Raw genomic sequence first — 24,338 nt, forward strand, 5'->3', positions numbered from 1 at the left:
GCACTGAATCTAAAATCATTCTCTCTTCCTACGTTCCCCGCTTGCCTCTCGTTCCGTTACACGGGTAATGTCGTCTCGAAGAGGAACAGCGCGAGTGCAAAGTGTATTGTGTTCGTCTCCGCTCCTTCGTTGGCCATCCTCTCTCTTCCGTTTTCGTTTAGACCCGTGTACGGCCCTCTAAACTTAGCCTCTCTGTCTTTCTTTTTCGCTCTGTGTCGACGCGTTCCCACTTCCTATTTGCGAGGAGAGCAGAGATTCGCGTTGCTCGTGACCGATTCCTATCCTCTTTTCTTACCGATTTCTCCGCAGACTGACGCACCAGTCGCGTCTAATCTGTCGTCACAGTTCGACGAGATAATTCTTTACACGTTTCGGTAAAATCCGTAGCGAAGTTCGTGTCCGTGAAAAATTCGAGTAAGTTTCGGATGTTATCGGTATCGGTGGGAAATCTACCGTAAATTCATGTAAATTGTAAGCGTCGGTGGAAAATTCGCAGCAACATTTTGCTAGATACCAAACGCCAATGGAAAATTTATTTGAAATCTGACGTTGATCGTATCGGTGGTAAATTCGTTACGAATTCGAATAAATTCCAAGCTTTGGCGGAAAGTTGATCGCGAAATTGGCTACGTTCCAAACCGTCGCTCGTATCGATGGAAAATTTATTGTAAATTCATCGCAAATTCAAGTAAGTGGCAGGCCTCATTCGTGTCGTTGGGAAATTCGAGAAAGTCCCAATAAATTTCAGGCGCTAGTAGAAAATTCATTTCGCGGAAATTTCGTTCGTATCGACGGAAGATTCGTTGTAGATTCGACTAAATTCCCGATATCATTCGTGTCAGTGAAAAATTCACGGTGACTTCACGTAAATTCGAGCTGACTCCAAGCGTCGCGCCAGTGGAAAATTCATGGCAAATTTGAATCACTTGCAAAGGTTGTTCGCGTCAGTAGAAAATTCCGAGAAAATTCGACTAAATTGAAGTAAATTCGAGGCTCCATTCGCGTTACAAGAAAGTTTACTGTGTACTCCAGTGAAGTCGAATAAATTCTCTACGCGTCGTTCGCAAAATTCATCGCAAAATAACTTTCGAACATCATAGCGGAAAATTCGTGAGAAACTATAGGAAATTTCAAAAGTCATTCGCATCGACAAATTCGAATGAATTGAAGTAAACTCGAGACGCCATTCGCATCAGTGACGAATTCACCGCGAATACGAGTCAAGTCGAATAAATTCTGAACGTCGTGCGTATCACCGAAAAAGTCGTACAAAATTCGAATTATTTTTAAACGATAGTGGAAATTCAGAACAACTAGGGTAAATACCAAAGGTCATTCGCGTCAGTAGAAAATTCATAGAAAATTCTCATAACTTGCAGTCGTCGCTCGTGGCAAATTCATTGGGAGTTCGAGCAAATTCGAGGCGTCGTTCGTATCGGTGGAAAAAAGTGAGCTTTTCTCTGTCCGGGCTATTTACCCTGGGCCACTCGCCACGCTCGAGAAGCCCCTGTGTGACAGTGTCGCGTCGCGTCACATAGTGAAGAAGAAGTGATAGCAACCGTCTCACGGTGTAACGACCTTCTCTGGTTCGCGTACGCGCCGGAGGAAAACCGGCCAGAGACTTGGGGCTTCTGCTCGCTTGTTGACCGAGTGTCTTCAAGCCCGGCCTGGCAAAGAGGGCTTCCAGGCCTCAGGGGGTGAGTACTTCTTCTGCTGCTTCCTCCACTTTTTTTTTCTTCCTCGTTTTGCACCTTCTTCTTACAGCTACTCCTACGTCGTTGTCCTCCTTTTTCTTCGTCGCGACTTTCTCCCTCCGCCCCTTGGTCTCCTCGTGTTTTCTATTTCCCCACTTATCTCTACGGCATCCCCGTCTTAATTTCTTGTCGTTCGACGAGATAAGGGAAGAACCTGGGCATCTTAGGCGCCGAGAACAAGGGCTTATGCCCTGCCGTTATTGCCACCCGTTCGATACGTTAAGTGGCGTGTATCGATGGTGTACCTCGTTCTTTGCGTCGTTTCTTTACCCAGACTTGTTCGAGCGAACGAGTTATAGAAATTATTTGAAGGACGATACGGAGTACATTGAACGGGAAACTTCTCGGAAATGTGAGAAAAATTAGCGTGAGGAGTAGTGGTCGATGTGAGTTCTTCGATTCATAGAATAGACTCGCAAAGAGAACGAAGACGTATCTAGAAATGTGGAAGACTAAAACTGACAAAGGCTAGTATTTTGATGCGAATTCTTCGATCGATAGGATCGATTCGTAGACAGGATGAAGATGTATCTGAAGACGTGAAAGGGGAAAATTGGCATGGGTAGTATTTGATGTGAATTCTTCGATTGATAGCGTAGAATCGCGAAGGGAATGAAGATGAATCTAGAAAGGTGAAAGGCAAAAATTGACACAGGATAATGTTTCATATAAATCCTTCAATTAGTAGAATAATTTTCAGATGAATGGGATTAAGGGTGTATCTACAATAAATGGCGCGTGTCTTACTATTCCAGCAGACTGAAATCTTATAAACTTGATAGATCGTGACGTCTTGTTCACGTATGATTTATTCGCTTATTTTATCATTCCTTTATTCGTATGATGCTGCCATAAAGATTTATTTCGGGATAATAGTTACAGAACGTACACACATACACAGAATGTGGATATAAAAACCAAAGTCTGTACTGTCAGTACTTGTCACTGAACAAATAAAATAGTCAAACTCGAAGATGGTATCCCACTGGGAATAGCTGTCCACATGTTATCTACCAATTAAGTCAGACAAATTTACCAAATGTCCAGCTGGACAAATTGTAAAGTACAAATTAAATAATGATAGAAAAATAGAATCTGTCCACGGGAAGATTGTTTGAACGAATTATTCAATTTCCCGTATTCTTGGACACACGGTCGTCAGAAGATGGACTTAGGCTCGCGCCTCTTGTTGACCGAGTGCCTTTAAAGTCGGCTGCTGCCAGGAAACCCCTTCTTCCTCGCAAAACGCCTTCTCTTCCGGTACCATATACCGATCTTCTCTCTGTCGCTCTTCTCACCACCTTCCCTTCACCTCGATTTCTTACATCCCCTAAATTCTCCTGTAACGCTCTCGTAATATTTATCGTTCGTCTTACGTTTCTCGGGCGATGCGTTCGCGATCGTCCTTAGAGCGTTGCAGCGAGCCGCTCGATGCAGTGATCGTTTTTCGAGGCTGTCGGTTTGCTTTGTTAAGAGGATGGAGCTTCTGGGACGCGGACGTTATTTTGAAAATAAATAATAAATATAATATTTTCATCGGTAGAAAATTAGGATTAGACTGTGGATTTCTATGCATCTATGGGAATTTTGAAAGTGTAATATACGTAGAACGAAAAACACAGTATAATGACCATTGATTAAAACATTTAATAGATGGGACCATTCATTACGTGGGTATTTTAACTTATACTTTTTATGCTTTTGTTTACCCTTTTTTTAATTCGTAAAAATGTGTATTTGCGTAAATATCCGCAGCCTAGAAATTATTCTTATTGATCTGGGCTTCCAGCTATGAAACTATGAAAGGCTATGTGAAAATATCCTGGCTTGCTTATTTATAATATCTCCGTAATATCATACAATCAAATTGCGTTTTAATTCTCGGATCAACGTATGAAACTATAATCAGTATTAATCGATTAATTATAATAATTGTAATATAATAATTATAATTAATAATAACCAGTATTATTTCACGTAAGACGTCAGTTGATATTCTGGTTATGAGATGAAAACTGATTTATCCAGCCAATGAAACGTAATTTGGTGTAAGATGACGAGGAAAAACGAGATTAGACGAATTAACGCTTAAGTCGATTCATGACAAATTGCCTGCTGGCTGATGTAACATCATCGGAAGATAAATAATCCTCCAAGGATCTGGAACATTAGCCCTTGATAACTGGAAGGTTAGCAAGGTGATGATATAGGTCAACAGAGGGACTAGGCCCAAGGGGAAGCCAACCCCATATCCACCAATTGTTTCTGTGCTGTATTATGGATTTACGACGTGTCTACCTGAATGCACAGACGTCGGTTCCTAACAGTTCTGTATTCATAAAGCAATCGAAGGCTTGGCAGCAAAAACTTGTCAATTTTTCTCTTATCCCGGCAGTTACTGTGTTTTTTCGAAATTTGAAAATTCCTCGGAATAGCTGTCAACGCGGCGTTGACACCAATTTCAAACCCGATTTTTCTAAAAAAAAAAAAAAGGAGACTTCGAACGAAAGAATTTTTAACTCACTTCTATGCATGCAACAATTTGTAGATTTCCGATATATATTTTACGTATATCTTCAGCTGCATACTGGGTCGCGTCTACGTGCAACATTTTGAAATCATTTTTCATTTTTCCCGTGGTTCTGTTCAAAGTTTACTTCCCATTGAAAAATTAAGCTAACATACGGCAATAAAGGCTACTTGATGATAGCCTGGAAATTCGAAGAGTATTCGACGAAATTTCGGAGGATTTGTTAAAACTCAGAAACGTAAAAACGACCACGAGCTGCGCTTAAACGACCCAATATTATGCGGACGTCGTCAGCAAAGATGAGATTGCAGACAGAACGTTAAGCTTGGACATAAACCAAATGATGCTATCCCGCAATTTGGGGATTAAAACATGGATTAAATATATAGACGCATGAACGTAATATAACTTGCGAATCACGTGTCTCTATAAAATGTTAAGATGGTCGAATTGGATAGATGCTTGGGTATAGTATTTCAGGTATAATTCCAATTTTGCTCGTCCGTATAATACATTCGAGAATAGATTCAAAGTTGGTGCAGTAGAATAGTTGATATAATTGGGATTCGCGTACAATAGGAGCCCATCAATTTTCCTCGCTACCTATTACTTTTCGTTCGTATAATAGGATGGCTTGCATTCAGGTAACCGAATTCAAGCATCAAAAGTTCAGTTAATCGGCCACTAACTAAAATTCTGCAACTGTAACGTAAATGACGTTCCTAACGAGGCCTCCGTGACTACTAGAGATACCTTCGGTCAAGTTGATCAACAGCGGATTTTGGCAATTCACTGCGGCAGGTGAGTAACGTTCTTGGCAACCGGACGCAAAGCTACGTCGTGGCAATTTGATTGGTTGGGCAAATGTGCGTGCGTACATGAACTACCGGTGACCTGTTTCTGACGTCTGTTTCACGTGGCATTGTCGACGTCGTTTAGGCGAAAATGCGTTATATACGAGCAAAGGTGGAGCCGTGGGAAGGCGAGAGAAGCCAGCAAAGTGTTGTTAGCTTCTCGTTCGGCGCATTGTGTGCCAGTTTTCAAAGGAGCTGCTTGTTTGCACGCAGTTCCATTTCTTTTTCGTCGCACGGCACAATTCCATGTAAATCTTTCCCAAGCTTTACCTTTTTTTCTCCTTCCAACGACAGTATTATTCGTATAATTGCGACGAAACGGAATGTGAAGTTGTTCAACGTTTAATGTGACGTATGTTGCATGTATTTGGCTGAAATAATTGCGAATGGAAGGAGGATTTTAGTTAACAGAAACGTGAAATCTCTTCTTGTTACTGGTATTTTCCAACGTTGAAATCGAATTAGGAGCTAAAAATTGTTTCAACGATATTATATTTGTGAAAATGATCAAAGTCGAAATTACGATTGTGAATTATACCAGATTTTAATCGTTACGGTTGAGGAATTCCGCACTATGTTAAGTTTTTTAGTGTTGACTGTGTAGCTATGAAACTGAAAGTTGATTTGAAAAATTAGAAACTAACGTACGATTGAAATATTCCGCAAATCTTGGACATTAACGAAATTGAAATTATAGCTGAGAAATTAGAAACGGATTATAGTTTCGATGATCGAAGGATCGTACGTATTTGAGAATCTTATTCGTGAATTACCAACATAAATTATTAATCTTAGTTTTAAGTATCGCAGTGAACGATTTCTATATTTATATCGTAATCATACATTAAGAATTAATTTCAGTTTTTAGACTATTTACGTATTCGACTTGGAAAACAATTTCTTCTGAAATATGAAGACGATGTTACAATCTATATAAAAGATGACTAATCATTCGTCTAACAATTCAACGTTCAACGTCTATCACACACCGCATTGAAGGTAATCACGTCACTCAGTTCGTACACATCTTCGTTATGGAAACTAGCGATTAAATCTTCGTTAATCAAATAAATATATAACAGAACAGTGCGTAATATTATCCCATTATTAAACGACGCCAAATAAAAAATCCCCACTCTCAACAGAGCAACGCAATTCGTCGGTAAATAAATAAATAATTAAATTGCTCAGCTCATAAACATATAATGATTTGGCGCGCTCATCGATCGTACAGGTTTCGCGATTTGTTTTCCTATTTGCAAATTCAGCGAAAACAATTACCACTTGTATTTACGCGCAATTGTTTGTGTCCAGTTACCAATTAACCAATATTCTCGGCGACAATTTCGAAGCGTTGTGTATTCGTTTAACACACACTATCAATTATTCAGCAGGAAATTGTATAGCAATTGGGTGCTCTTTAACCCGGTAACCAACGTCATTTTGCATCCTGCAGTTGATTGTTAACATTGAAATTCGCTGCCTCCTTTAAAATTCCCCTCTCACCCCCTTCCCCTCTAATGAAATTCAGATTGCAAAAGCTTTCAATCGGCTGTAACCTTGCAATATTTTCACTCGACTCTGCTCGATGAGAGGACGCTGCTCTCAGGGATTTTGTTCGTATCATACGGCTCTGAATAGCTCGATATATATTCCGCGGTACTTGACAGACACGACGATGCATTTAATAATTAAGCGCCTGTTCCTGTTTCGCTAAAAAATCGCCATCACAGACGATTTAGTCGCGTTGAAATTGCCTGCAAGTTCCTCCCAAGTTGACGATGTTAAAACTCTTTGGTATAATAATTTATTAACGAACGATTAGATTGTGGATTTTTAGGTAAACAAGCAGTTCCGCAGATACGATCGAACAAATGGAACGCGAATAGGAATTTGTTTCGTTCTTGATGTTTCTATTTATGGCTGTATTTTTTTATTATTATTTTTGTGTATTTGAAATTTCTGTAAATTCAGTAAAAGAGTGCTAACGGATTGGCAAGTTAAAATTATAAATTTCCGGTGAAAACTTTCCAGCAGTTTTATAATTCCACGTCGAATTACTTATCAGCATCTATATTCATATTCTAAATTCATACTTACTCGAATAAGAGGTAAATTTCGAAAGGCTAAGGATAAAAGCATCGCGATGACATCCAGAATTCCGAAGTTTGCAACTTCTCTTTTTTTTCCAATTTTAAATAAAAATAGCTATTCCAGCGTATTTATATTCATTGGCTGTTACAATTTAAATCTGTCTTTTTTAGGTCGTTCTTTGTTACTCGCAGTGACGAGCTATCCGTTTTATGTGAAAATTGATCTTGCATAAAAACGTCTAGTGAAATGCGCATGGCTTTAGAAATTCATCACAAGATAGTTCTTATTTTTACATATAACAAATTATATTGGAAAAAGAAAGGACCTGTTCTAATTATTGTAAATAAAATTATACATCAGGAAATATTTAGTGTAAAAACAGTAGAAAAATAATTTTATCGTTCCCTAGAAATTTGACAAGAATCTAAATATGATATTTATAGCGGGTATAAGAGAAAATCTTGAAATTAATAGAAATTGAATCTCGATACTTTCCGAATACACTCTGATTTAATGTCATTTTATTTTGTCGGAATTAACGATAGAATAATCCGAATTAATATGTCAAATTATATTAAAAGCAATCTTTTATAGTAAATTCGCAACTGTTACTCTTTATTAATTTCTCTTTAATTATGTTGCATTTATCAATCGTCAGTTAAAGAACCGGAAGTCGAAGAAATATTTATACGATTTTATATTACATTCGTTGAAATCCCATTTATACAAAATGTTTGAAACTAGAACGATCCTAATACTAATACAGATCTAATCTACTTTAATCTTACACCACGTTGTACAATTCAGAACTATATTTATCCAACTTCTACTTACGCTAAATATTCGCTCTATTTTCCCAAAATACAGTACCTTCTACATAGCCAACCAATTTCTCACAATCAATCAAAAATTCCATTTCAGTCAAAGTAGAACTGAATCTGCTTTTTACGCTATGTTACGCAATCTTATACTATATTCACCTAACTTCCATATATAAATGGTCGACTGTATTTCCAAAAAGCAACGCCCTGCTCAAAAATCGATCACAAATCCAACCACAAAATTTCATTTCTTCCGTCATCAGCCAAAACCCATCGAAATGCAACCACGCATGGTCGTATTATTCTAGCCGTTACGATAGGATCGAACGAGCCGCTCCCTCGCCAAGTTGGTTAACTTTACAAAACAAAAAGCAGAGAGGATCGATGTAATTACGCGTATAAAGTAGCTAACTAAAACGAAATTTCAAAAATTTCAAAGCGTGTCAGTGGACGCGTCGACTAAAGCGATGAATTAAACAAGATTAAAAGAAGACAAATTTCACGGACTAAAGGATTTTCAACAATGCGACTAACTCGGATAACATCGTTAGGGAAATGCGCACGAATACGATACAACATCGTACGATATAAAAATGAAAGGCTATGTCGCGGTGTATTTCTATTTATCGCATCTGCAGAACAAATTCCATAAAATTCGCCTGCCAGTTAACGATTTAATGAATTTGCGCTGCGAGCAGCTCGAATCGAAGTCGATGCACCGGTCCAGCGTTGTCCTCTTACGCAACTTGCGTGATCGATCCTGATGTGCCGGCTCAATAACCGAAAGTTCCCAATCGAGAGTTCCTTTCCAGCATTTACACCAGGTCGGAGAGAGCGTGCGGAAAATGAAGTGACTGTACGTGAATCGGCTCTAGTGAAAGGGAGACACGCCGTAGAAGGGTGGCTGAGACGGGGGGTGGGAGCGGTTTGGCTGGTGGACGAAGGGTGAGAAGGAGCCACGCGAGATGGTCGTGAGTATAAGGGCAGAGGGAGGGAGAGGGTGGAAGGGAGCAGGAAGAAGGGTTGGATGTTGGAAGGTGGTGGATGGAAGGGACGTATTGCAGAGCCTGGCAGGCACGACGATGCATTTAATAATTAACTCGCTGGATACACGACGATGGATGTCTGACGGGGTTTCGCCGGGGGCTGATGGCGGGCAGAGGGGCGAATCGAGGGGCGAGGGGTCGGTTTGTTGCAGGAGCAAGTATGGAGGGACGAAGGGAAGCAGGAGGAGGTTGGAGGAGAGAATGGTGGTCTGGAGGAAAGTGGGTGGGGCGGAGGGTGGCGGATGAGGGAAAGGGGGTAGTGCTTGGGGTAGGTAGGAAGGTTGGCAGCCGGAATGGCTCTCGTGGATGCTGCGCGACGATCAATACACCACGTGATGCCACGCGTCACGTCTTTCTCTCTCCCCCTTTCTCCAGTTCCTCTCCTTCTCACCGTCTGTCTACCCGGTCCTCTTTTTCCCTTGCTTGTTCTTTCTTTTTCAGTCTCTATTATAGTCTGCTTCCATGCCTCTTTCTCCCTTTTTCCACCGGATGCTCTCGTTTCCACTCGCCTCTTGGCTCTATCTTGCAACCCCCTTCAGCCCTCCCCGCCCCCTACTACCAGTCTTCATCCTCATCCTCCTTCTTCGCCACCCCGTTTCTTTCGTACTCTCGACTCTTCTCTTTGTCCCGTTTCTCCACCTCCTTCTCTATCGTTTTCTCTCCTCGTCTGTCTGCCCGTTTAAGCTTCGCTCTTTTTTCTTCCTAATTGTAGCGGCGCGGATTCCTTTTCTTTCCTCTACTAGCCCTCCCTCCTCCCTCGCTCTTTTCCTCTTTTCCTTACCCTATTTAATTCACCCCCTCCGGGTTGCCCTTTTCTTTCCTTGCTTTCGACTTATTCTTCCCAATTCTTCGTCCTCTTTGTTGCCTCTACACTCGTCCAGTGATTTTATTTTTTTCCTGTCTTTCTTCTTTTCTCCTTGTTGTAGCCCATCGCTTCTCGTCTGGCCTTTCTTGCTCGACGTGCGGCGTGTCGTCTCTTTTCATTTCAAGCAATCTCCTCCAGCTCTCGAACGTTCGCTATCTTTGATTCTTGCTTGCCGACGATTTTCTTCGCTACTTGGTTTCTTCCCTTCCTCTCCTGCCTCCGCCGGTACACCGTAACGGCCCATGGAAGTGGAAGTCGTCGAATCTCTCGACATGCAACATGCACCATTCGAAGACTGTGCTTCACAGTTTTATTCCTTGCTCGGTCGTTTTATTTGTTTCTCTTCGATATTCTTCTATGACTCTATCCCCGATTTTATAGAAAAAAAAGGAAATAATTTACGCGCAGTTGGATCGTCCGATTTTTGAGAAAGTTTATCGTCAATTTTGAAATATCGCCGTTCAACTTTAGCATTGGATACGAACATTCGTTTCGACTTTAGGTATTGCGAGTAGTTGAGGTATTTCAACCTTCGATATTTTAAGCGTTTTAAGCATTTCAGTTTCAAGTATCAAGTCACATGCCTTTTCGATGTCCAGGCAAACAACTATAAGACGATTACTATTAACGAAGGCTTCACGCGTGTTTCCTCTCCTCTCTGTCTCTTTGTTTCTATCTTTTTTCATTTTTTCCGAGCCATGATTCACGAGTTAGAGCGAAAAATTGTTCTTCCATGAAATAAATGCTATCCGCGCGTCCAACCAAACTCGTCGCTCATTCGTTTATCGAAAAACGCCGCGATTTTCATTATTTTTTTCCCCTATTTTTGCCGATATCGACCGAGCCTGGCCCATTCTGTGCCCGTCTTCCACGAGCGTACGTTTTCACGCGTCGAAACAGACCGCGATTCATATCTCGCGCCAGACAAACGACGTCGATCGCACGTCTGCGATTTCCGCCGCCGAACGGCTCGGAATTCTCGCGAGCTCGCACCTCTACCATGATTTTTTGCAATCGATAGTTCTCGAGTGGTCGAGCAATTGAATTGGCAACGACGTAAGTGGCAAAAAGGTAAAAAATGATTTTTTACGAGGGTGAAATATGCGGAAGGAAAATTGCGAATGATGGAATAGTTTAATTTTACCTTTTTACTTTTATACAGAGGGAATTAGTAGGTGAAGAAGTTTCGGATGATATAATCTATATTTTTTAAAGAAATACCATCCATACGTCGAATATGGTCTCTCTAAAACTCATTCTATTTTATTACGGTGCTAATACTCGCTAATGGTGATAAATAATGATGATAACAATAACAATAACAATAACAATAACAATAACAATAACAATAACAATAACAATAACAATAACAATATGATACTATATCGTGGAAATTAGATGATAAATAGTCTAATCTATTGATATATTCCAGTTGTAAAATTTATTTTGATGTATTCTACTTTGTATGATATAATATAATAATATATAATGTACGAGGAGGAGAGAACTTAAAATTTCTGAATTCTGAAATTTCGAAATTTTTAATTTTATATAGCCTCCGCTTTATGTCTTGTCATTATACTATAGTATATTGTGCAGAATATAAGATATAACGTTATACATAGAATACATTTATGTCATAAAACTGTAATATACACGGAAGTATTGATCGATCAAGATGGAAATTTGATAATATAATTAGGAGGTAACCATTAGAAGATACTAATTTGAATAGAAGAGTAGAGGATCTTGTTTCATGTTATTTGTAATTTTGTCGCTATTGAGAAATTACTGTTACATTCTATAGGAATCGATAGTGTCGAGTAGATGACAATTCGGAATTTAATAGGAAACGCAATTCTACGAACAAGCTATATAAAAATACATCATTAAAAATACAAAATACAGAAATTATTTTAAAATCCCAAAAACATATCCATCTAGAGTTACGTCCATTCTAAGATGCAAAAATGTTTTTTTTCCAATATTATTATTTCCAATTTATATGTTTTTTATTTCCAATATATATTTCCAATATTAACCGATATTAACTAATTTTTCCAATATTCAGGATATAACAAAAATCTACACAGAACACTCATATATGTCACAATGAATATAATAGACGATACTAATGCAAAACAAACGTTGAATTGGAATTATCATATACGAACGAATGATCCAAATTGGTCATTAGACATTCTGCTCTCTCGGATTGCTAACTATTCCGATCGATGCAACACGCTTTATCCGATATCCATTTCTACTTAGTGGATGAGGTGTAAAATTGGATCGACGATTGGATCTACTTTAAAGACAGAATTACAAATAGAATTCATCGTTTGCCTGATAGATGGCTCAAAGTTATAAAAATCAAAATAAAAAATATTTTGATCGAACAATTTGCTGTGTTTTTCTTAAAATAAGCACCGAGTTTCACTGCAAAATTTGGATTATTCCTTTTTTCATTGCTTTCCTTAACAGAATTACAATGTCCCAGTTGCGCACACATATCGCACTCAATACTTAACACAGTATAACGAAACATAGTAAAACGTAGAGTCGTCTATCATTTATTTCCATGGATAAAATGTCGTCTAGATTTAAACATTAGATTCAGCTAGAACCAAACATACGATAATCATTTATTATTCACATTATAGTGAATAATAATTATTCACGCCAGAATAATTTATTTATAATTCTCAATGAGGATTGCAAACTACTTCCAAATAAAAAAGAGAAAAAAAAAATGAATAAAATGTAAAGGTACTTCGTACGATAAACAGGATCATAAACGATTCGGGCGATCGAAGGTCTCGTATTTCTATGAGAGAATTCTCTTTGTACTCGTGGAGCTTGCCGATCGTCTTGCGAAGACGATCCTCAGGAGCACGAAGAAGAGGATATCGTTAGTCGTGTCTCGAAGACCCGCAAGACTTTAATTATGATGTAACCGGATCGCCGCTGTTTCCTGGGAAAAGTAGGACGAGCAATAAAGGAATCCGAAGCCTGGAAGTTATCGAGATTCATATTTTCCGTTTGCCGGGGCCTCCTCTCCTGTTCCAATGAATATTAATCAAAACAACGTTTAACGGAAGAGAATTCAAAGCGGAAGAAATACAATCGTTCGAACTGCGATAATTAAAGCGACACGCCTTTTGCATCGGGCGACTCCCATCGATCCAAATGTTTGCATAAATTTGAATGAACAAGGAAAGTACAAATTGGATGGCTCGCTATTCAATCGTCGTCCTTTATGCTATTACTCGTTGTACTTTGTTATACGTTCTTTTAGAATTTGTATAATTTATTTGTGTAACTATTTAGTTAGATGATTAGTCAGTTCGTGTATCTGTTAGCAAATCGTTTCCTAAATTTTCTCTTTTCCGCGTCCTAAAGATTTCATATGAAAATTGCTCGCTATCGATCGTGTTTCTTTATGACGCTAAACGTTCTGACTTTGACGTCCGTTGTTTTGGGATTTCTTTATCCACCGGTTAAATCGTTATTAATTCGTGCGTCTTTTCTCGATTCGTCGATATTTCTCAAGCTTGTTCACGTTGCAACTCGAACGAACATAGTCGCGTTTGTCCCGAGCGAAGGCAACTAATATCCTTTCTTGGCGCGGCGGTCTCTCCTTTTCCAAACGCTGTTCTAACTACTCTAAAATTCTATTTGCATCTTAATTTCGTCGAACAGAGGATTTTATGCGACGAAATGAAAAAAAGAGGAGAAACTAGGGGCGAAAAAGAGGAAGACGGAGGGGCAGCGGAGGGGAGGGGAAAGTTTCATGTAAAATGAAGTAGCCGACAGTTTATTCCGGCTCGTTCGTGCAGTACAAACGCTCCGAAATTGCAAATCTGCTCGATTGATCTCGGATGAATATTTAAGCCGGCTGCAACTCGCGTCGCTCACTTTCTCCCTTTTCCACCTTGCTTTAACTCGATCCCAGTCACACACTGATATATTATATATGTGTATATATGTACTTTGTGTGTTTTCCCGTGTACGTGTACATGCCTCGTCTGTGTGGCGATTAAATTTTTCTACGAATGAGTCGCGCGTTCCAAAGTTGACGATACGTTTTAATAGTATCGCGTAACTTCGCTGCATTATATCTACCTGTGTCTATAAAGTTTATTGTAATAATGTTCGGGCCAGAGATATCAGGACGTTGATTCTGAGGGGAATAACTGGCAAAATTAACCGACTCTTTGTAGTCGAAGCGACTCGTTTATTTCGCTTTGTTGCAGTGTTTTAATTTGATGAAATTAGAATAGATCGTACCCTTGTTGCGAAAGTGTTTCCCGAGTTGTTGTTACGAGAGAGTCCTCCAGGGTTATAAATGAAAATTAATTGGAACGATATTTTTATTTGTCGCACGAGTGTTACTCTGTTTGGTGATTAAGTTAATTAATGAAATAATGTGACGTGATTTGATGGGCGCGCGCGTGCGCGTGTTATATTTCAAGCTAGATTTTTATATTTCGTATTTTATATTCTGTTGCCTCCTATGTCAATTGCGTAGCGTGTTTAATTTCGATACGTTGTTTGTAAGTATTTTAGAATTTAATTGAAATTCACAATTTGTTGAATTTGCATATTTCATTAATTTATACTCATTCTGCCAATGTTTATGGACTGTTGCTGCAAATCGACCAGTGTTCAAATAGCTATGAGCGGTAATGCAGGCAATATTATTTAGTAATTTATTTAGCGTCATTAATAACATAACATAGGAATAGTTATGCATCGCTATTAGTTGTTAATGTATTTGCGCACATATTTAGTTACTAATTATCAAAAGTAATTGAATTCGGTTTGCCTGTAAATGCAGTGATTGGACAAATACAAGTTCGCTAGTATAATGCAACTGTTGCGTCATAGTTGCGCAGATATAATGATTGAAAACTGACATCATCAAAACAGAATGCGAGTAGGAACACTGAATGTAACTAATAGGCAGCATATTATTTTAATTCCATTTTTTTACCAAATGTCTCTATATATATTAGAATAACTAATAGGCAGCATATTATTTTAATTCCATTTTTTTACCAAATGTCTCTAAATATATTAGAATAACGTATCATAGTGAATTATTATAGCCATTAAATCATAGAATTAGTATGCGACTCGTGACTCACTGTATTGTTAATTCTATCAAATTTTCAAGTATGCTTCGAAGGTATAAGATGATAGTGAATATGACGATACTATTCAAAATGTGACAGAACGATTCAACATAAAATTATTTTCTTCGTAGACTAAATTGTTTCTATAGCATCAGGTTGATGACAAGATTGATTTTGAATAGTCTGTTTCTAATACTAAATGCATTGGCAGTCACGCAAATATTAGTCGGTAATTATAAACAGTTTAATTAGGTTCTGTAAAGTCGGTCATCGATGATCCATGCAGCATCCGATCTATTTGCTCATTAAGTTTCAGCGTACTGCTGTCACGAGTAAATAGAAGCGTTTAGAGACTGACATACACTTGTCGAAAGCATGATTTAATGAATCGTCAGGTACAGAGATTATTGTTTGAGTAAATGACAGAAAGTATGACTCTTTTGATAATACGTTACAGCATTCATTTATTAATTTATCTAGAGCATTCCTTAAGACAGTTAAGATCGTGTTTTAACTTTAGAAATGTTCTAATAAAAACTCTCAAACTATAGGTCCGTATATATTTACAAATTGTATAACATACAATTTTGTATAATACATCGTTACATTGATCTTAGAAATGTTGCTTCAAGAATCACCTAATTTATCTGTTTAATTAAGAGCTCATTTACTCGAGTCGCTCGTACCTTTGCAACGCGTTCACTGCTCCAATATTTCATTCCACAAATCCATCTTCATTTGCGAATGTTATTGATCCTGAAAACCGGCGTGAAAGTTAAAAAATTAAAGTTGCATACGAAAGGGAAAATTCCCAAATTCGTCATCTGAAGCCATTAACATAAATTAGAGGAATTAGAGAAAAACGTAGGAATATTCCTGGAGAGAAAGCGATTTAAAAAGTACAAGGCAACAAAATCGTAAGTTTCATACATCACGACGCGACACGGTTGTGTAATAAAATAAAACACCATCGACAATAATTAATTAATTATTTGATCTAATCCACACAACGGGACGTGCACGTAGCTTATCAGGTTGGCGAAAATGTTGGGAAACTGTCTCTCCCCGGCTATGTTTCTCTTGATCTTTTTTATCGCAACGTTTATACCCTGCGGTTCGTGTACAGCCGTTGAAAAATCTTTAACGCGTTTATCCGATGTAATTCGTGCGCGGACATCCTCCTCGCCTCCTGGGGGGTAACTTGCCCGATAAAATTTAATTTGCCTGAAGTATCGTGGCTCGTGGTCGTGCGCGCCGTCGCTACATGGGTCCGCCAGGGTGGAAATGAAACGAGCTGCACATCCGCTACCACCAAACGTGTCCCACAATCTCTGCGCTTGTTAAAACGTTGTTTCATCGATCTTTATTACCGTTAGCGACTTCAACTGAACATCTCAGATACCCGTGAGGCGAAACCAAGCATCCAAAAATTACCCAGCTACCTGGGCATCTCATGAGACACCTGAGTACACGAGATAGTCGAGAGTTTTGATATCCTCCGAGATTAGGCTACTGTACTATGTATGTATAATACAAAGTGTATGTTGTTTATGATCGATCTTGGATACTACGAAGGATCATTGCATGTGTGCATATCTGAAAATGATGAAATTTCATCAACTTCAACGGTTTCTCCTTTCCAACTTCTAGCGAATTTGACTCTCGCATCGAGTTTGCCAATCATCTCGCGTATGTCGTGAGATATCTGGGTACCTGGGTACCACGAGCAGGATTGCCGGATTCTTAAGCGAGGAGAGGCTGCTCCTGCTTCTACTGCCACTTTCAATACTTTTACGATTGTTCATAAAGATAAGCTCGCGTATTGTCCGAAAAGTCACATATACAAACAAGATCACATCGCTATGGGCAATGGCAGTGGCAGTGTGGAGGTACCCTGCTCACGAGTAACTCGAATATCCGCAAGTCTTATAAGTTAGAGGAACTATCTTTATCGCTAGAAGCTAGCTATCGAAAATTCGATTGCTGAATTGGCAAAGTAGCCGAATAGTTGCTTCCTCACCGATTTCGATACCTTCAAACATTCATACCGACATACATTCAGAAGACTTTTTTGCTGTACGTACACAGAGTGGTTGGTTTTAGTCTTCGAGTTGTGTATAAAAGTATGTTTGTTATCATATACTCTACTGCCTTTCTACGTTTCGTACACATTGTGCCAATTATATGTCGATATGTCCCATGTTGATGTAGTTGCTTCACCATCGGTGCCATAAAACTCGCGTAGACATAGCTATGGTAACCGGTGTTTTTCTGTGTTTCTTTTAACGTCACTGGGTTGAAATCACTCGTTTATGCCATTTCAGTAGCCTGACTCTAACCATTTCTTCTCATTTGGAAGTCAGTGACAGGAATTTATAATTACTTTCGCAAAGTAAAATAAAATCGACCACCCTATATACGTATAGGAAAGGGTCGTTCGGAATAATAACTTTGCGAACATATTCCAAGAATTGAATCGTCTCTGTTGGATGTTCGTTCTCATTGGATCTTCTTGCTGTTGTTAGCACGTTGCAGGTGAAGTGGATCATGAAGATATTTGAACAAATATACATATTAGTGGTTCTGCGGTCGTATCTTTAACGGTACGTTGTGTTTTGTTCTGGAATTTCGTGAATCTTGCATCTCACTTCTTCAGGGCAGACCTGAAACTGAAGGTTCTGGATCTTGATGTCACTATTTATCACTACTCGTAAAGTAATGGTATAAATAGTGACATCAAGATCCAGACCCTTCAGCTTCAGGTCTGAAGAAGTAAAGAGCAAGTTTGGCGAAACGTCAGAACAAAACAACGCACTATTACATACAACGAAAGCCGAAGAACCACAAATATGTCGTCCAATCATTGTGAGATTGACTTATCACAACCAAAATATTTCAACAATTATCATAGAGATCTTTCACGTTCGTGTGATGTGCGTTACGTAAAACATTTTGGAATTTCATTGGTCCAGGGAACGTTTCTTCGGTCGAAGATGGAAATATTTTCCTTTGGAAGAGACGCGGTGGATTTTACAAAATAATGTCGAAATTTCTAGAGTAGCTTCCAAAGTGTAGTTTATGACAGCGTTGTCCCGCGAATTCGTGCTGGATAACGCCACGTATGATTACCTGACATACCGACCTATTGCGAGACAATCTAAAATCTCCCATAATCCAGAAAATCCAGAGCTATATCCTGTGACTTGAACAGCGAATATTACAATTCGTTTGTCCACGTTAATTCATCCGTTTAGCGGATTTTCAAGTTGAAATTATTTGTTCGAATTAAAGCCAATTTAAATAGAATCATTCCTTCTCGGGCAATTTTATCCACTAGCATTTATTTTGATTTTTTGGCCACCCAGAAGTTTATATTTTAATTTTACCAGGTTTCGGATTAATTTCACGAATTATTATAAATGAAAGAGGAAAAGAACGACACTTTTGGTAATTTAAGAATAACTTATGCTAATATTAGGTATTGGATTTTTAGGATTTATTGCTTCAGCTCACTATATATTTACTGTTGGTCTAGATGTTGGTACACGAGCTTATTTTACATCAGCTACAATAATTATTGCAGTCTAAATCTCGTTCTGATATCTCAGTTACGTACGAAGAAAAGTTGTATCACCTTTAGATTAGAATCGCGATACATTTGGTCGTGTTAACTGTTTCTATCAATTCATCGAAGATACAGAGATCATAATTGAGTGAAACGAGATAGAGTTAGAATTTCTTCTACAAAAAGAAATCTTAGTGTCCAATCGAGTTTAGAGAAGGGGAATAATAGAAGGAACGGATCAAGATAAAATTAGAAAAAGAGAAAATATCTAGGATGAACAGTGTGAAAAAAAAAACAGTGTTCTCTGGAGACTCCCCAAGGACTAAGGAAATGTTCTTAGGAATACAGAGACAAGAGAACAGGGAAGTAAAAATGTCTGGAGAAATCTGGACAGTGAAAGTTCGAGAAAGAACAGAAAAGGTGTTATCAGACAACGTCGTAACTGTCATAGGGGAATAAGGGAAAATGGACCGTGTATGGTCAGACAATTTTGTTCATGAATAAAACGTAGATTTATCTGTATGATGTAGGTTATTTCTACGTATTTCCATCGAACGAGGATCATTTTGACTGCGTATCGATCGCGCCAGGATCGAAGGAAGCTTTGTTAAAAATAATTGTTTTATAAATCATTTTATTTTTGAAGACAGACTTTAATGTATTTATGAGAAATCTATTGTATTTTTCCTTGCTGCTTCCTTACGTTTCGACAGCAGTTTGACAACAAATATGACGGAAAGATCGTTAAAAATTTTACAAACAACGATATGCGAGGAACAATAACAAGCGGAGAGCCATATAGACATACGTTTCACAAAAATATTTTCCTTCGATATTTAACTCTGAGTGCCCAATGCCACTCTATGATAAATCTCGTCGAAAATAACTACAGAGATACATTTTTCAGAGGATCGGATAAGAAACAAGGAAAACGAAATTCATTGAGTCACTGTGCTTGTTCAAGCTACGTGTGTTTAATCGTTGCAGAACGCGTAATACATGGACGAATAAAACATACGATAGATTTTATTCTAGCGAGATAATCTTATCAAATTGGCAAATTAAATTCAAATTCGTATTTTATCTGTTACCCTCTAGACATATAACATGTGATATATAAATATACTGTCTAAATACAAACCTCTATGTACCTACGTATAGTAGCATCTTCCTCAAGAAATTGAAAAACAATGATCACCTTCTATCTCCAACAAAATTCATCTCCCAAGAGCTTAACCCTACTGTTGTCTGCGAATTTTTTTATATTTCCACTTTGTTCTCGTTTTAGCAAACAAAACAGGTAGCTAAAATTGAAACGAGAACTCACGCCTGTCGATAACGATCTTTTTCTACTTTCCTCAAACTCGGGATATCTTCTAACAGCAGAAAAATAAAAATACATCCGTGAATCGGGTCAGGAACGACGAAACCTCGTCGAGTAGTTTCCCCAGCCACGAATTCCGCACTCTATGACGTTAGAAAAGTACGATCGAATCGAACGCGACCGAAAAGAACGCGCTAAATTTAAACGCTCGATATCTGCAAATTCGACGGGACATGCTGTGCGAACGCACGCACGAGATTTAGCCGACTCCTTGGCTCGACGAGCAGCCGCTGCAATTAGAAAAATCAGTGCATCGCGCAGCGCGCACGAGACAAAGCGGAAGCCTCCGCCTTGTTGAACGTACTCGCATAAACGCCGCTATACGGCCGCGTATATCGCGTCTGTGGAGTTTGTCGGTGCGTCGTTTACCAGAGAGTCGGCTGAATGCACAGCGAAGACGCAGACGAACGCATTCTATACGCTCTCGGTGAATGCATCTGCCGGCGCAGTTGCAACCTGTGTGCCGGCTCTGGTCTCCGGTGTAATTGAATAGAGTAGCAGTGGCGTCGGCGGCGGTGGTGCAGGGGCGGCGGTACAGGGAACTGGGGAACGACGAGGGTGAAAAGTGAGAGAGATAACTCGTGACAGCGTAGACCGGAACACAGTTGCGCGTAGCGCCGCCTCATTGTTTACGGATAAACCGACGCTGCTGTGTTACGTCGCGTCGTGAATGCGTTTATTCCCTTCAGATCGCATTTCCCGCGCGAAACGCTCCTCGCCGCTCGCGTTCCTCGCGAAGCCGGAAGAGCGCGGAAGACCGCGCAATTCCACGCTGATTTCCCCCTTTTTCAGTTTTTCTTTCTTTTTTCGACAGGTGTTTGTAGAAGAATCATCGTTGCGCGGTTTGCTTTTGGCAGCGCAGAGTAGACTTTTTTAAACGTCCAAGTGTGTCCTTTTTGTGCATGGAACGGAACCATCCAGCTGAGTAGACGGTGTTAGCTTATTCGAGCTTCCTAGAAACCAAACCGCTCAACTACGATTTCTGTTCGGTCGATTATTATTTCTTTTGTTCACTTGATTATATACAGTTCAATTTTGTGACAGACCAACGACTCGTAGTGTTTACTAACTTTTGCCCACGATATTTTTTCTTCTGGAGTATTTTAGTATATAGGGGATGATATTTAAGCAGATGAACCTTTTTTAATGAGATAGTTATATATTTTTGATATACTAGCAGTTAGGTTATTCTTCGTGGTAAAAAATTATAATTGGGAAAAGATTCCATTGGAAAATGAACAGAACGAAATCATCTCTACTTGCTTCATCTCTACGAAATATGGCAACGCATACAACTCAGACGCTAAGCTATTTCTCAGCTTCTGAAAAACGGATTCAGATGAAACATATCCTATTCTCTTTCCCGGAGACTAAGCTATACGACAGAGAATACACCATCAAAATATACGCGGTAGATTCTACGTGACGCGAGTACAAACAGACAGACGAAAATTCTGGAAATGATTAATAATTGATTCTTGAATAATTGAAATTTCGACTTGTTTTCAGTTTATGAATTGTTTCTGGATGACTGTTCTTTTTCTTCTTGTTGAATATATAGACAAAACCCTTGCACTATTTTATTACATAAGAATATAAATATAGATATAAATAGATATATTTGCATGTTGGAATACAGATTAGAAAAGAAAAAGACTATGTCTCTTGCCTCTGTGTTATCTTGTTAGTCTTCTATTCAATCATGGATAATGCAGCTTCAGTGACTCGTCTTTGGATTTTATTCTTTAGTTTGGAAGAATTATATTTGCAAATAAAAAAAGAAAATTAGGGCTACATTTAGAGTTACATAGGGAAAGAGCAATAAGATTCCGAGGATTTTTAATTTAAATAAATAAATGAAAAATAATACGAATCTATATGTAGAATATAACAACTGGAAGATATTATTATCGTAATTAAATACGTTTTGAAAAATGGAATATTTCAGCGTATTTTCAACGACGAAGATTTCTTCAAACTTTTGATGTATTTCTTTGTAGCGCAAATGTTATAACGATACCTTTAGGCGACCAGTACTTTCTAGTATTTAAAATGGAACACACGACGTACTTTTTCCAGAATCTGTTTTATCGCCGTTGCCATAAACTTTCTATGAATGAACAGATATTCCGTCCCATTTTTTCTACCTTTGTCCCATGATGGAATGGTACAAAAAATTTTGTAGTTTTGGGAAGCATTTTAAAAAACAAATGGTATTCGTTCCATATCGCCACACTTTGCCATATCTTATTGCGTAAATACGACGAGAAATATTGCTGGCGGGAAAAATATTAAAAGCAACAGAGAATCCCCGTAAACGTTAATGTTCAGCAGTTTCTTCACAGATCCTTGCCAATATTGCTAAATTAAATACGCCTTTCATATTTCTAAAGACTCGTATCATCTTTAGTTTCTCTAATTATAACGAACATAAAAATGGAATTTCCTCGGATCATTGAATTTGAAAAAGTATTCGATCCATTTTAAGAAGGACGAAATATAATTTTCTTCTTATCAATTACACACGCTTATGGCAATGTTCCAACGTTTGCCATAGAAAATTCTCGTCAGTCTGTCAAATGTCTGTGAAAATAATCGTTAGCCGGATCGATTTCATCGTGGATCGAGATCGTCTGGAGCGCAATACCAAGGAAACGTCCGTCAGAGGACGACTTTATTTCTGAGACGTCGTTTCAGAGACTCAGTTTGCGGAAACGTTTAAGATTGTTGTTCGTTGTTTCCTTTCGTGACGAGGGGAAATTTGATTGTCTTCGTACAGGTTGTGCTCGTGACAAGCTGGACGTGATAAATTTACAACATTTCGCGTTTATGAACGCGATCCGGCTCGTACAGAAAAGCACGCGCTTGCTTTATCTCTGCAATTGACAATGTAAAGCTCGGGTTAAATGGAGAAATCGACATTTCAGTCCGATATGTTACTCGAGAATAATTGATACCGCAAAAAAGTTCGGCGGGACATCGAAAAGCTGAGTGGGATCGTTAATATAGATATTGCCGGAAACGACTGCATTGTTCGCGCCAACATAAACCCGATATTTTTGAGACATGATTGATTACCTGGCTGCCGATTATGTAGTTGAGAAATTGCGTGGAATTAAGCAGCTGCGGTGAATGGTTATTTGATGTAATTAGTCCTTCATCTTTATTGGTGCGATATCACAGCGATATCAATATTCGTTGATAGTTTTCCATAGAAATTCTGTAGATTCGCAACGATGCGTTTTCCAGGATTCCATCGATTTTTCTTCTGTGAATCGTCTGTGAATAAATTTGTCATTTTCCTTGGATTTGTTTCCCTGCAACAGGGAATTAAATTAATTCTCCTTGGGAATTAAAAATTAATATCGATGAATCCATTTCAATTCTTACAGATGTACAGTACTGAAGATTATAAGATTTTCATTGAAATAATCACACCTGTTTACTTATGATAACGAGAGAAATCTGGATCATGTTCTATCTAATTAAATTATTTTAAGCGTACGTTCCTCCTTTACTCTCCATTGTCGTATAATTTCCCGATTATAAAGATAATTATAACCAGATTGCGGATGTCCATGCAAAACGGTATTTGTATAAACGCAAATAAAACAATGGAAAGTATAAAGGGATTTGTTTCGCCTATAAAATTTCATGACGTGTAGTTTACTTTGGACATGTTGCATGATTTTTCGCAATACGCGTGTTCTGCACATTTTTCTGCCTTTAAATCCCCGATAAATGTACCACAATCCACAGTCCGGTTATAACGATCCAGCGAACACTGTACTCGCATTTCCTACACTTTTTTTTTATTATACGTATACTTCAATTTCCCATAAGTCCCATAAATATCCATCAACATTCTCAATCGCGTCATTAAATCGTTGCCTTATCGCGCATTATCTCCACATATTATTTATATCGAATAAATTACTCCTACGAACTTCCACTTCCCATAAATAAATCCCCATACACGCACAAATGTCCATAAACGCTCACAGACGCCCATAAACCGTGACAATCGACTCGTTAAATTTTTCTTGCGCCGTGTATCATCTCCCCAGGCAGACTCTCCATCTGTCTGTACTCAGTTACTCGTGTAACAGTTACTCGTTCAACATATAAACCAGGAAACTCAGAAATTTCCACGATGCATCGCAACAGACACACCGCACACAGTCGACACCTGATGCACACGTGGTACATGGGCCGGTGTATCCGCGGGGACGTTAATAATTCGCGTCGCGTTGCGTAGGTGCTATTTGCATTCCTCGGCCTGAAGTT

The 24,338-nt window shown here is 38.7% G+C and overlaps 2 long non-coding RNA genes across 2 annotated transcripts in view; both read left to right on the plus strand.

Moving 5' to 3' along the window:
- The window catches only part of LOC125386367, a 43,206-nt gene extending 41,773 nt beyond the window's left edge, over nucleotides 1–1,433 (plus strand). Inside the window, exon 3 of the long non-coding RNA XR_007226435.1 lies at nucleotides 1,380–1,433. This is a non-coding gene — a long non-coding RNA (uncharacterized LOC125386367). The remainder of the gene's footprint in view (nucleotides 1–1,379) is intronic.
- Nucleotides 1,434–5,316: 3,883 nt separating this feature from the next.
- On the plus strand, nucleotides 5,317–12,621 carry LOC110119931. The gene is made up of 3 exons (XR_002308454.2): nucleotides 5,317–5,879; nucleotides 6,000–6,137; nucleotides 12,036–12,621. It is a non-coding gene; the product is annotated as an uncharacterized LOC110119931 (long non-coding RNA).
- The last annotated feature ends 11,717 nt before the right edge of the window (nucleotides 12,622–24,338 follow it).

This window comes from Bombus terrestris, chromosome 15, assembly GCF_910591885.1.
Source record: "Bombus terrestris chromosome 15, iyBomTerr1.2, whole genome shotgun sequence".
Taxonomy (NCBI): Eukaryota; Metazoa; Arthropoda; class Insecta; order Hymenoptera; family Apidae; genus Bombus; species Bombus terrestris.